General features: G+C 42.0%; 1 pseudogene; it reads right to left on the reverse strand.

Moving 5' to 3' along the window:
* Window positions 1-1,450: 1,450 nt before the first annotated feature.
* On the reverse strand, window positions 1,451-6,930 carry LOC117426839 (zona pellucida sperm-binding protein 3-like; annotated as a pseudogene).
* Window positions 6,931-10,585: the final 3,655 nt, after the last annotated feature.

Consider the following 10,585-nt stretch of genomic DNA (forward strand, 5'->3'; position numbering starts at 1 on the left):
GCTGACACCCAGATAGTTTATATTCCCAATGCTCCCCCTTTGAAACCTGTGTGGACGGTGAGGGCAGCAATATAGGCTACAAAACAACTTTAAGACATGCAGATGAAGTGATTAAAAGCACACTTCTATAGGTTTCTTGCATACTATTAAAATGGCTTTATCTTTAAAGACAATGGAGCATGATATACTATCAGAGTTTTCTTCTAAAAAGGAAAAAACCTGTGTTACAAATCGGCAATAAATAATAATCAGCTTCTGTTTCCTCACAAGCCCCCCACCCCACACAGTTAAAAGCTGTTTATTACTGTCCTGGTATATTGATCTGGTGTGTTTAAATAGCCACAGAAACCTGAAAGTGACAGATCTCTAGGTGTTTTCTGTAAATTACAAACACCACCTAAACAAAAGCAGTGAAACATTTGACAATCACCACTTCAAAAGCACCTTCTCCTAGAAGGAACACAAACAGCACTAGCTGGGATCAGAAAGCATTTTTCTTTCAGGCAAGTAGTGGTAATCAATGGTTTTGCTCAATGGCTTCAAGCACCCACACTATAAAAATTGGTCCAGCACCTACATGGAAATAAATTTGAAGGACAAACATTACAACTAGAAGTCTTGTTCAATACAAGACATTGAAACAGACATGTAGTCAAAACATTTGTCACAGAATTCTAGTATTTTGAAATTCAGCACTAGAGTGTGTAATATTTAAGGACTACATATTTAAAACCATTTGAACTTGAGTGACCCTGCCATACTTTGAAAAAAGACATTGTATCCATTTTATAATGCTTACAATAGATAGCAAACTATATGGTACAATTAGACAGTGACAAAAGTTATGATCCATTTGCAAGGAGAAGCAAACAAGTAGAAAAATCTAGAGTTGGTGTTTAAAATGAAGAGAAAATCCAAGGGTTAAAACACAGGCTGGATTTGGCTGCAACACTTCTTGCTAGTCTCCTGCAGCACTGGATTTCTCTTCCTTGGTTTGAGAACACGTGCCTTTGAGCAAGTAGGGCTGCCTTAAAAACACTCCACCTGTATAAGGAATGATCAGAGTTCTGAAGAGTGCATTAAGCCAAGGCAACCCTTACATAACACAGAGTACTGTTTGAGTAAACAGGGCAGTACAGTAACCTTTGAAGTTCAAAAAAAAAAGTGTTGGTTTCAGGAAATGCAAATAAGGAGTTTAGTGTATAATTTAAAGCACTTTGATGCAGTCAGTGTTCAATTTAATATGCCAGTTGAATATTCAGTTACATCCTCCCACTGATTCAAGGACTCAAAGATGTAGCACAGAGAATAGTTCCACAATTCTAGATACATTGCATGTATTAGAGGAGATGTCACTGACGTTTGGGTGAAAGGACTTGCATCTTCAAATGAAACACCCCCCTATTAAAAAAAAAAAAAAAAAAACCACAAACACACTCCACCAAGCAACTCCAATAACTTTGACAAGGCTTTTATTATTCAAACACATCATGAAGACACAGCGAGCAGTTTGTCACTAGACTGGGAGCGCCTCTTCAGGAACACAGCCAACAGGACAGCACAGGAGAGAGCCAGAGCCACAGCAGAGACTGCCAGCACAGGGACAGAGGAGCCAGAGTCTGAGACAGGAGAGACGAGGGTTAATAGGACAGCGCGGGAGGGAAGCTACACCCATTGAAGACTCAGGAGTAGCAACTCTGCAGAGAGCAGCACCATTTACTCACTCATGCACAGAAACACATGGGGGGTTACATTGGGATTGGTCAACACTACGGCCTGATACTGAACCAGCTATAGCCTGGTGTATACACCACTTACAGGAGTAATGCAACAGTAGATGACAATGCAGACTACAAAGTACTAAAACCAAGTCTTTCATTTGAAAGACCGACAACTGTTATACTCTTTAGATCAATACATAAAGCAGGCTAATCCCTCCATTGACAGCAAGCTGGTTCAGAGCTCATTAACATTGAGAGCAGCACCTACCCTGCACTTCTTCCACAAGCGGCAGGGGGTGGTACAGCGACTCCTTACTGAGCACGACAGCATGGTCTCTGACTACATGAACCACGGTCAGGGGGCCGATGGTGATCTCCTTTACATGCACTTGGGGGTCCTGGCCAGCTACAGAGCGGGAGACAGGAGGGCAAAGTTAGTGTCATTGCTGAAGCCAAGTAATGCTCTGGTGATTGAGCTACTCCACAATGCAACTGCATTGAAGGGGAGCACAAGGGTAAACTCCACTGAAGGCAAAAATTAGGTTAGAAATGCTTTGGCACATGTAGATCTGAAAGAATAAAAGTTGTTGCTGCTTCCTGATCCCTTCATGCCTTTAAAAACCTCACAAATGATATAGCTGCAAATCAGACAAATTGCCCTAATGCAAAGGTCAGTCGCTAATGTTAATGACAAACAGTTGAATTGGAAGCATTGGTTAGAACTCTTTCAAGACTAAATTAATTGGAGTGCCCAAGTGACAGTATTTATACAGCTTGGATAAAGTTCCAGTCCTATGAAGAGGCCTCGCCCAGGCTGGGTGTTCAGACAGTACCTGGATCAAGAGGAGCTGCTCTCTTCTGCAGCCATTTTCCACTCCAGTTGGGCTGGTTGATCTCAGCAGGAATCCTGTAGCTCCTTCCCTGCCTGGGAGGAAGAGGGTCTGTGATGAACGGGGGTGTCCCAGAGCAGGAGCCAGCGTCACAGCACCCACACACTGCAGAGGAGCCGTCCTCGGAGACCCACCTGAAAAAGGGAGGCACGGCAGGAGAAAAAAAAAAAAAAAAACCCACACAGTGTGAACAAAAAGCCTTGCATATAATATTAGAAGAACCATCACCCAATATGGGGTGGCCATGAATTAATTTACTCCAGGCTGAGACTGTTGGAAGGGGTGTGGCAGAGCTTGTACTCAGAGGAGAGCTGCAACTGTGCCAGAGGTAAGCTGCCAGGACTGCAATTTGTAATGGCAAAGTTCATCCCACAGGTGCTCATCAGAACTGGAGATGCTGGGTCTGTTAGAGCCAATCAAACAATAGCCTGGTGGAATAAGGGGACAGGGTCTGGATTTAAAGGCTAGTCTGTTCAGCAGAGGATCTGATCACTCTTCCACTGCAAGAGCTTACCTGTAGGTTTGCTTCTGGTAGGAGCAGGCCTTGTTGGAGGCATCAGCTGGTTTGTCAGCATTGACTGCTCTCAGTGTGCAAGTCATGTAGATCTGAAACAAAAGGGGAAGGAGTCACAATGGGAATGCAGTCAAACACCACAGCAAATCAATGCACCAGAAAAGCACACCGGTCATTATAGTACACTTTGACAAGACAAAGTCAGGTCTAGCCAAGCCTTACCATGCTCCTGGAATCCCCCTGGAACTTGAAAGCAGCGATGTCAAAGCGCAGCTTGTTCAGAGCAGGTCTAATGAATAAAGAGGAGGAGTCTGGAGACTTGCTATCCATCAAGCAGCTGGGAGAGACAGGCATGAGGAGAGGGTTACACCTCCAAAAACACACAGCATTCAAACAAGTTCAATAAAGCAGAGTGCAGCAAGAGCCGGTATGTTTGAAGTAACTCCATTTCTCACCCAAGCTTGTCCACGACGGCGTATCTGGGCTCAGATTCCTTGTTGTTGCTCAGGGTCGCGATGCAGCTGTCGACGTAGATCCTCAGCGGCACGTGGTTGTCGACTGCAACAGAAGCCTCGACGTGAAGGACGTCACCCAGGTAGATGACATTGGAGACTCTGGGACCACTCCAGTTATCTGGAACAGGAAGCAAGGAGACGCATTGAAAACAGAGACCAGCATTAAAACATACCATACAAGAAACTACAGGAAAGAAAGCACTACCAAATCCTTACTACAGGACCACTCCAGTTAACTGGCAGAGGAATCGTGCATTGGCAACAAACAGCTGCATGAACCCTCCATGCCAGGGGTGTCCAATCAGTCTTGGAGGGCCTTGCCCATCCCGGTTTAAATGGACAAACTACTTCCGGGTCTAGATAAAAGGTTTAATTACATAGTTTAGAACAAAGACCAGTAGAGGGCCCAACTTCAGCCACTTCTGCTCCATGTACTTCAGAACAGACTTTCTGGAAAAAGGTGAAAGTTTACTTGTCTTCAGTTAAGGCAGACTATTCAATACAATGTCTGAACACACATGAAATGAGGATAGGGCAGGGGTGTCCAACGTTGACCCTTCCAGTCCTGGTCTTCATTCCAGCCCTGTTCTAAATAGTTTAAACCGCCACGCAGACGTAGCTTATATCATTTTACATGTTAAACCTGGAGTGGAATGGTTCTCCAGGACTGAGATTGGACACCCCGGGATAGGGGCAAGTCACAATACATTTTTTTGCAACAATTTATCGTCCATAACCCAATGAAGCAGCACTGAACTGACGCATACAACAGGATCTGCCGATGCTTTTAACTTCACATCATGGTTTCATTTTGATAATCATTTGTACACTGGTAAAGCATGACTGGCTTTCAACAAATCTTGTTTTTAAAATAACACTAACTGTAGAATGGGAAGTTTTTTGTACATATTACATGGAATTGTAAGAATATGGCAAGCTTGCAGTATCACCTAAACATGTTTATTTCAAAGCCATAGTAAACAAAACGAGTACTATACTGCAGCCTATGCACTGCGTGGGGAAAAGATGTTCCCATGACTGTGTATAAAGGGTAGTTATAAAGAGCTACCTTTTAAAAGGATAGGCGGTTTATTTTAATAAACTGTCATACAAGCAGCGATGTGCAACTCTGTATATTCCACCAATAGTATCAAACTATAGACAAAACACACAAAAAGCTAGTTTGACTCAATGGCAGATCCGCCACACAAGTGAAGAAAACTAATGCTTCCAGGCAAAGTTACCAATTTTGTTGTATTAATACATTTCATGGCACTTCTGAAGATAAATATCCTCTAATAAAACAAATCTTTAAAGACTATTTCACAGCAATTACAATGGGTGTATTTATATTCATGTGCTGTGGCTTGAACTGGAAGCGGTCTTGCTGCTCAAGTTTAACATTTGATAGATTACAAGAAACACATTTATTCAGCCCATAAATATCCATACAATAATCAATAGCTGAAAATATTAACCATCCAGCCCTATAGGGTTGGAAGTCACACAGCATCCCTCAATTATAAAATGATGGGAGGGGAGGTTAAAAGACCATTTGAATATTAAACTCCAGCATCCAATACAAGGGAAACTGGTCTTAAATGTTCAAAGACAGACTGTTCTGATTAAACCCCTTTCCTTCATACCATTCATGAGCAGCAAGGAGAAGTCCAGGATTTGCTCTGTAGAGGCTGTTGAAGTGAAGGGCACCCAGGTTGGTTTTATGGGGCTGCTACTGACATTCCACCTTCTGAAAAATAACCACATCCTTGTAAGTGATATCATGCATCACTGGCATCCTATTTAAGATAACACAGGAATACAAGAAATGTTGGCTTCAATAGAATTGCCCAAATCTTGTTACAGCAGCAGAGACTTGAGAACCCTGGTACAAGCGAGTGACCAGCAGCAAAGTGATTTAGTGAGAGTTCAGATACAGCCCCTCAGGTCCCCGTTTGCTTGGTACAGTACCTCGGGTATCGGCATTCGAGGAGAATATCAGCCATATTGACCCTGGTGATGATGCCAACGCTGGCAGGCTTGTAATAGAGATGGTTTGTGTAGCTCAGGAAGTCTGGGAATACCTAGGGAAAGTTGGAAAACCCTTTAATTTGTGAAATATATAAAAAATGAAGTGGTCTTGTGCTTTAACCCCTTAAGGTACACAAGGAATGGGGCAGTTCAAACAGTTTTGTTATTACATTTAAGTGCAACTCTAGTATTAAGGAGGAAGATGAACATTGATGGCCAGCTCCAACCTTCAGAACACATTTAAGTTTTGTTCAAAGAGAAAGTAAGCATCACTTAGATTTGTGGAACATGTCCCTTGAAAAGGTTAAACATACTCTCCAGGTTCAAGATAGAACTGCACCTGTAGTTCTATATAGTAGTGTGCACATGTATGAACACCCCATTGCTTCTGTTGTGCAGATGACATCAAAACCACTTCAACTGGAATTCTTCAGGAAATCACCAAGAAGCAAAAATAGTCTAATTTAATTGAATACGCCACACATACAATTCATTTTAAGTATTAAAAAAATGAACACATAACCAAATGTTAACCTGCATAAGACTTTAGGAGTTGTTTAAGATGCTTAATTATAGCACAAAGAGGTCCAACATTTTCACACGCACTTTATATGACCTATTACTGACCGGAAACGTAAATTCTCACAACCTGTCATCATGCAGACTGGTACATACAGCCAATACAAATCTTGGTGTTGTAAATGTGCGCACTACTGTACGGGAGAACTTCACACTGAAGTGCAAGCAATAAGGAAAGCTGGCCTACCCACTTAGCAGTTTACGTTGGCTACTGCAGTTACAAATGACATCGAAACGCAAGGTTACCTGGAAAGTGCTGCCGCAGTCCTGGAGCTGGATGCTGAACAAAACCGTGTTGGCGACGCTGTCGGAGGAGGTGGCCGAGCAGCCTGCGGATCCCACGCTCAAGTCGGCGCTGCTCACCAGGTAGCCGATCCCAAACAAGTCCCGGTTCACCGTCACGACCATGGCGTCTTTCCTGCAGTCCAGGGCGACCGAATTCAACAGCGACAGGTCAGCTCTCTGCACGGAGAGAGGGGTGGGCATCGGCTGAAATACCGCTCTCGGCGCGGTAAACAGCACTGGGTTATAAACCGGCTGATCCGACCAGATCCATCCAAACGCTCCGTGGAGCTGCACAAGTAAAATCAAAGCGAGCGAAAGCGCTGTCTGAACACCGCGCGTCCCCATTGTAAACTCTTCAGTTCAGAATCAAACACTGCAGCTGCATACCGATAAGCGCGTAGCCAGCACCTTTATACTCCCCGGAATTAATTAACGTGTTAAACCTGGCTGGGTAATTAAACAATCATACACAGACACGCATTCACTACGGTTACATGAGATCAAGTCTTTAGAAAACGAATGTAGGGCATATTCGGAAAACTGACCTGTGTTTACATGAGTTGGAAAAGATAATCCAATTACAATTCTGATAAATTCAACTGGGTAGCCTACATGGATTTTAAGCAACTTCTGTGTGAACAACTGTAGTTGTTATAATGGAGTTTTCTTCTCATCAATTACTTTATTTAAATGAATAATATAACTGCATCCGTAACTAAACAATTGGATCAGTGTAAACTGATCGGTGACTGAAATCTGACATTCATTTATTATTATTATTATTATTAATATTATTATTATTATTATTATTATTATTATTATTATTATTATTATTATTATTATTATTTATGTTTCAGAAAAATAAATACAACACAATAGAAAAGCATCCCTCGGACTACATGTTATTATATAATCCAGACGCATTAAGCGCTTCCCATTATGAGGCACTATAGCCTGCTTTTTATTACCGCCCTTGTATTACACAAGACGCCGTTCTATAACTTGCCAAGCAAAACTGATACAAAATAGTTCTACGTTTCCTTCCACTCGTGCATTGTTGCTTTTAAGTCTTGTTATGTTACTGTTTTAATGTCAAAACATTAAGTTGTTGGTGTATTTACAAAAAGTATACCCGGAGGGACTAACGGGGTAGTGTCATTTTCAGTTACGCGGTATAAAGTGGTAGACAGCCACTGCGCTTGATCGCGCATGCCTAAACAACTTCTGACAGAAGCACTGATTAAAATCTGGTAGGTTATGCTCTTTTAAATCATTTAAAATTTATTTTATCATATGTTCCCACCATTAAGAAAACAGTATGCAAATAGTTATCATATGCAAGACATTGGGTCTTGTTCATTTTTTACTTCTGCAACTTTGCGGTGGACTTTTCATTTTGTCTTGTTCGTCGTGAATTTATTTTATTCTTTTTAGAGAAATTCGTTGTCTGTTTCCAGTTTAAGTTTGCAAAACAATAGTGCATAATTAATGTTTGACAATAAGAAAACACCCATCAGATCTTTATTGCATCTGTACCAAAATCTGACAGTGTACCACTTTCTGACGTTCCACTGGCCAAGTTTTGGTATGTGTACCACCATTATTTATTTTCTTAGCAGATGCCCTTATCCAGGGCGACTTACAATTGTTACAAGATATAGCAGAACTAAAATAATGTAATGTAATTAACATGGCTTATTTTCAAACTAATATCATCAACATGATAAATGGTATCGGAACTCATACGGAACTAACACAAATAGATGTATTCACTATGTAACACAATTTTTGTTCCTGGGTAGTAAGTGTTATTTCCTAATTGCTTAGGCCTCAAAAGTATAGAAAATGGCTATTATTCCCCACAAACTTTGCTTTTGTGACCAGGACAGTGATATTTTGAAATTTACCTATTTCCAATGAGAAAACGGGCAAATTTGTGTCTTTTCGTTCACATAAAGTCAGAAAAAAACAACATATGAATCCAAATTAACATGTATTTAAACTAAAGTAATACAAAAATGACTACAAAAGATTTAGAAGTGAGTAGTTTTTCGAGATTTACGATTATACTGTAAATCACTTTCACGAACCAGCTCCCAAATGTAGTCACCCATCATGTTCTCGTTATACTGTCCTTGGTAGCGGCGTTCAAAGTCCAGTATATCCTGGTGGAAGCGCTCGCCTTGCTCCTCCGAGTACGCTCCCATGTTCTCCTTGAATTTATCAAGATGAGCATCAAGGATATGGACTTTGAGGGACATCCTACAGCCCATTGTGCCGTAGTTCTTCACCAGAGTCTCAACCAGCTCCACATAGTTTTCGGCCTTGTGATTGCACCAGGAAGCCCCGAACCACTGCGACAAAGCTGTTCCAAGCCGCTTCCTCCTTACTAGTGAGCTTCTTGGGGAATTCATTGCACTCCAGGATCTTCTTTATCTGTGGTCCGACGTAGACGCCGGCTTTGACCTTTGCCTCAGACAGCTTAGGGAAGAAGTGTTGAAGGTACTTGAAGGCTGCCGACTCCTTATCTAGAGCTCTGACAAATTGTTTCATAAGGCCCAATTTGATGTGCAGTGGTGGCATCAGCACCTTCTGGGGGTCCTCCCACTTGACGTTGTTCCTCCCCACAGAGAACTCGGTCCGCTGTGGCCAGTCCCGCCTGTGGTAGTGCGCCTTGGTGTCCCTGCTGTCCCAAAGGCAAAGATAGCAGGGAAACTTGGTAAAACCGCCTTGGAGACCCATCAGGAATGCCACCATTTTGAAGTCTCCTATGACCTCCCAGCCGTACTCATCATACTTCAAGGCGTCCAGCAAGGTCTTGATGCTGTTGTAATCCTCTTTGAGGTGCACCGAGTGAGCCAGGGGAAGAGACGGGTACTTGTTACCATTATGGAGCAGCACGGCTTTGAGGTTTCTGGATGAGCTGTCAATGAAGAGGCGCCACTCATTCTGGTTACAGGCGATTCCGATTGCCTCGAACAGACTGGTCACATTGTGGCAGAAGCAGAGCCCATCTTGACGGGTGAAGAAGCTGGAAAAAGGTTGGTGACGCTTCCTCTGATCTGCAACTTGCACACTTTCATCCAACAAGTTCCACTGCTTGAGCCTAGACGTCAAAAGTTCGGCATTGGACTTAATGCTAGAAGTCTCAGAAACAAAATGTTAGAACTTGAAGCTACTGCACTAACAAGTAACTACGACGTGATAGGTGTTACAGAAACTTGGTTGTCTGAGAGTGATGGAGACGAACATAATATTAGTGGGTACACACTGTATAGGAAAGACAGGCAGGACAGAAGAGGCGGAGGGTTAGCGCTATACAGAAGAAATAGCCTTGAAGCCCAGGTGTTAAATCAGGACAAAGAAAACAATGCAGAATCAATATGGGTCAGAATTATGGACACAAATTCAAAGGGCATAATAATAGGAGCATGCTATAGACCGCCAAATTCAGACGCTGAGCAAAATAATCTGTTATACAATGACATTCGAAATGCGTGTAGAAAAGGAGAAGCCATACTAATGGAGGATTTCAACTTCCCCTGTATAAAATGGGAAAACCCAATGGGGGGCACGACGGACGAAATTGAAATGGTGGAAATGACAAATGACTGCTTCCTAACGCAATTTGTCAAGGCACCGACTAGAGGGGAGGCATGCCTTGACTTAGTCTTTTCAAATAATGAAGACAGAATAACTAAAACAGAGGTCAGAGAGCCATTGGCAAACTCAGACCATAACATGGTCTCATTTGAAATATTTTTTAAAACCCCAAAAGTAATGACTAAAGCTAAGGTTTACAATTTTAGAAAAGCAAACTACAAAGGTATGAAACAGAGACTAACAGAAGTAGATTGGAGTAAAATAGAGAAAACATCCACAGAAAAAGGGTGGCTGTTTTTTAAAAATGTAGTACTAGAGGCACAAAACAATTACATCCCCAAAGTAGACAAATCTAAATCTAAAACAAAATGGCCAAAATGGTTTAATAGATCAATTAAAAAAAATATTCAGCGAAAAAAGGCACTTTACAGAGCGTTTAAAAGGGAC

This window comes from Acipenser ruthenus, chromosome 29, assembly GCF_902713425.1.
Source record: "Acipenser ruthenus chromosome 29, fAciRut3.2 maternal haplotype, whole genome shotgun sequence".
Classification (NCBI taxonomy): domain Eukaryota; kingdom Metazoa; phylum Chordata; class Actinopteri; order Acipenseriformes; family Acipenseridae; genus Acipenser; species Acipenser ruthenus.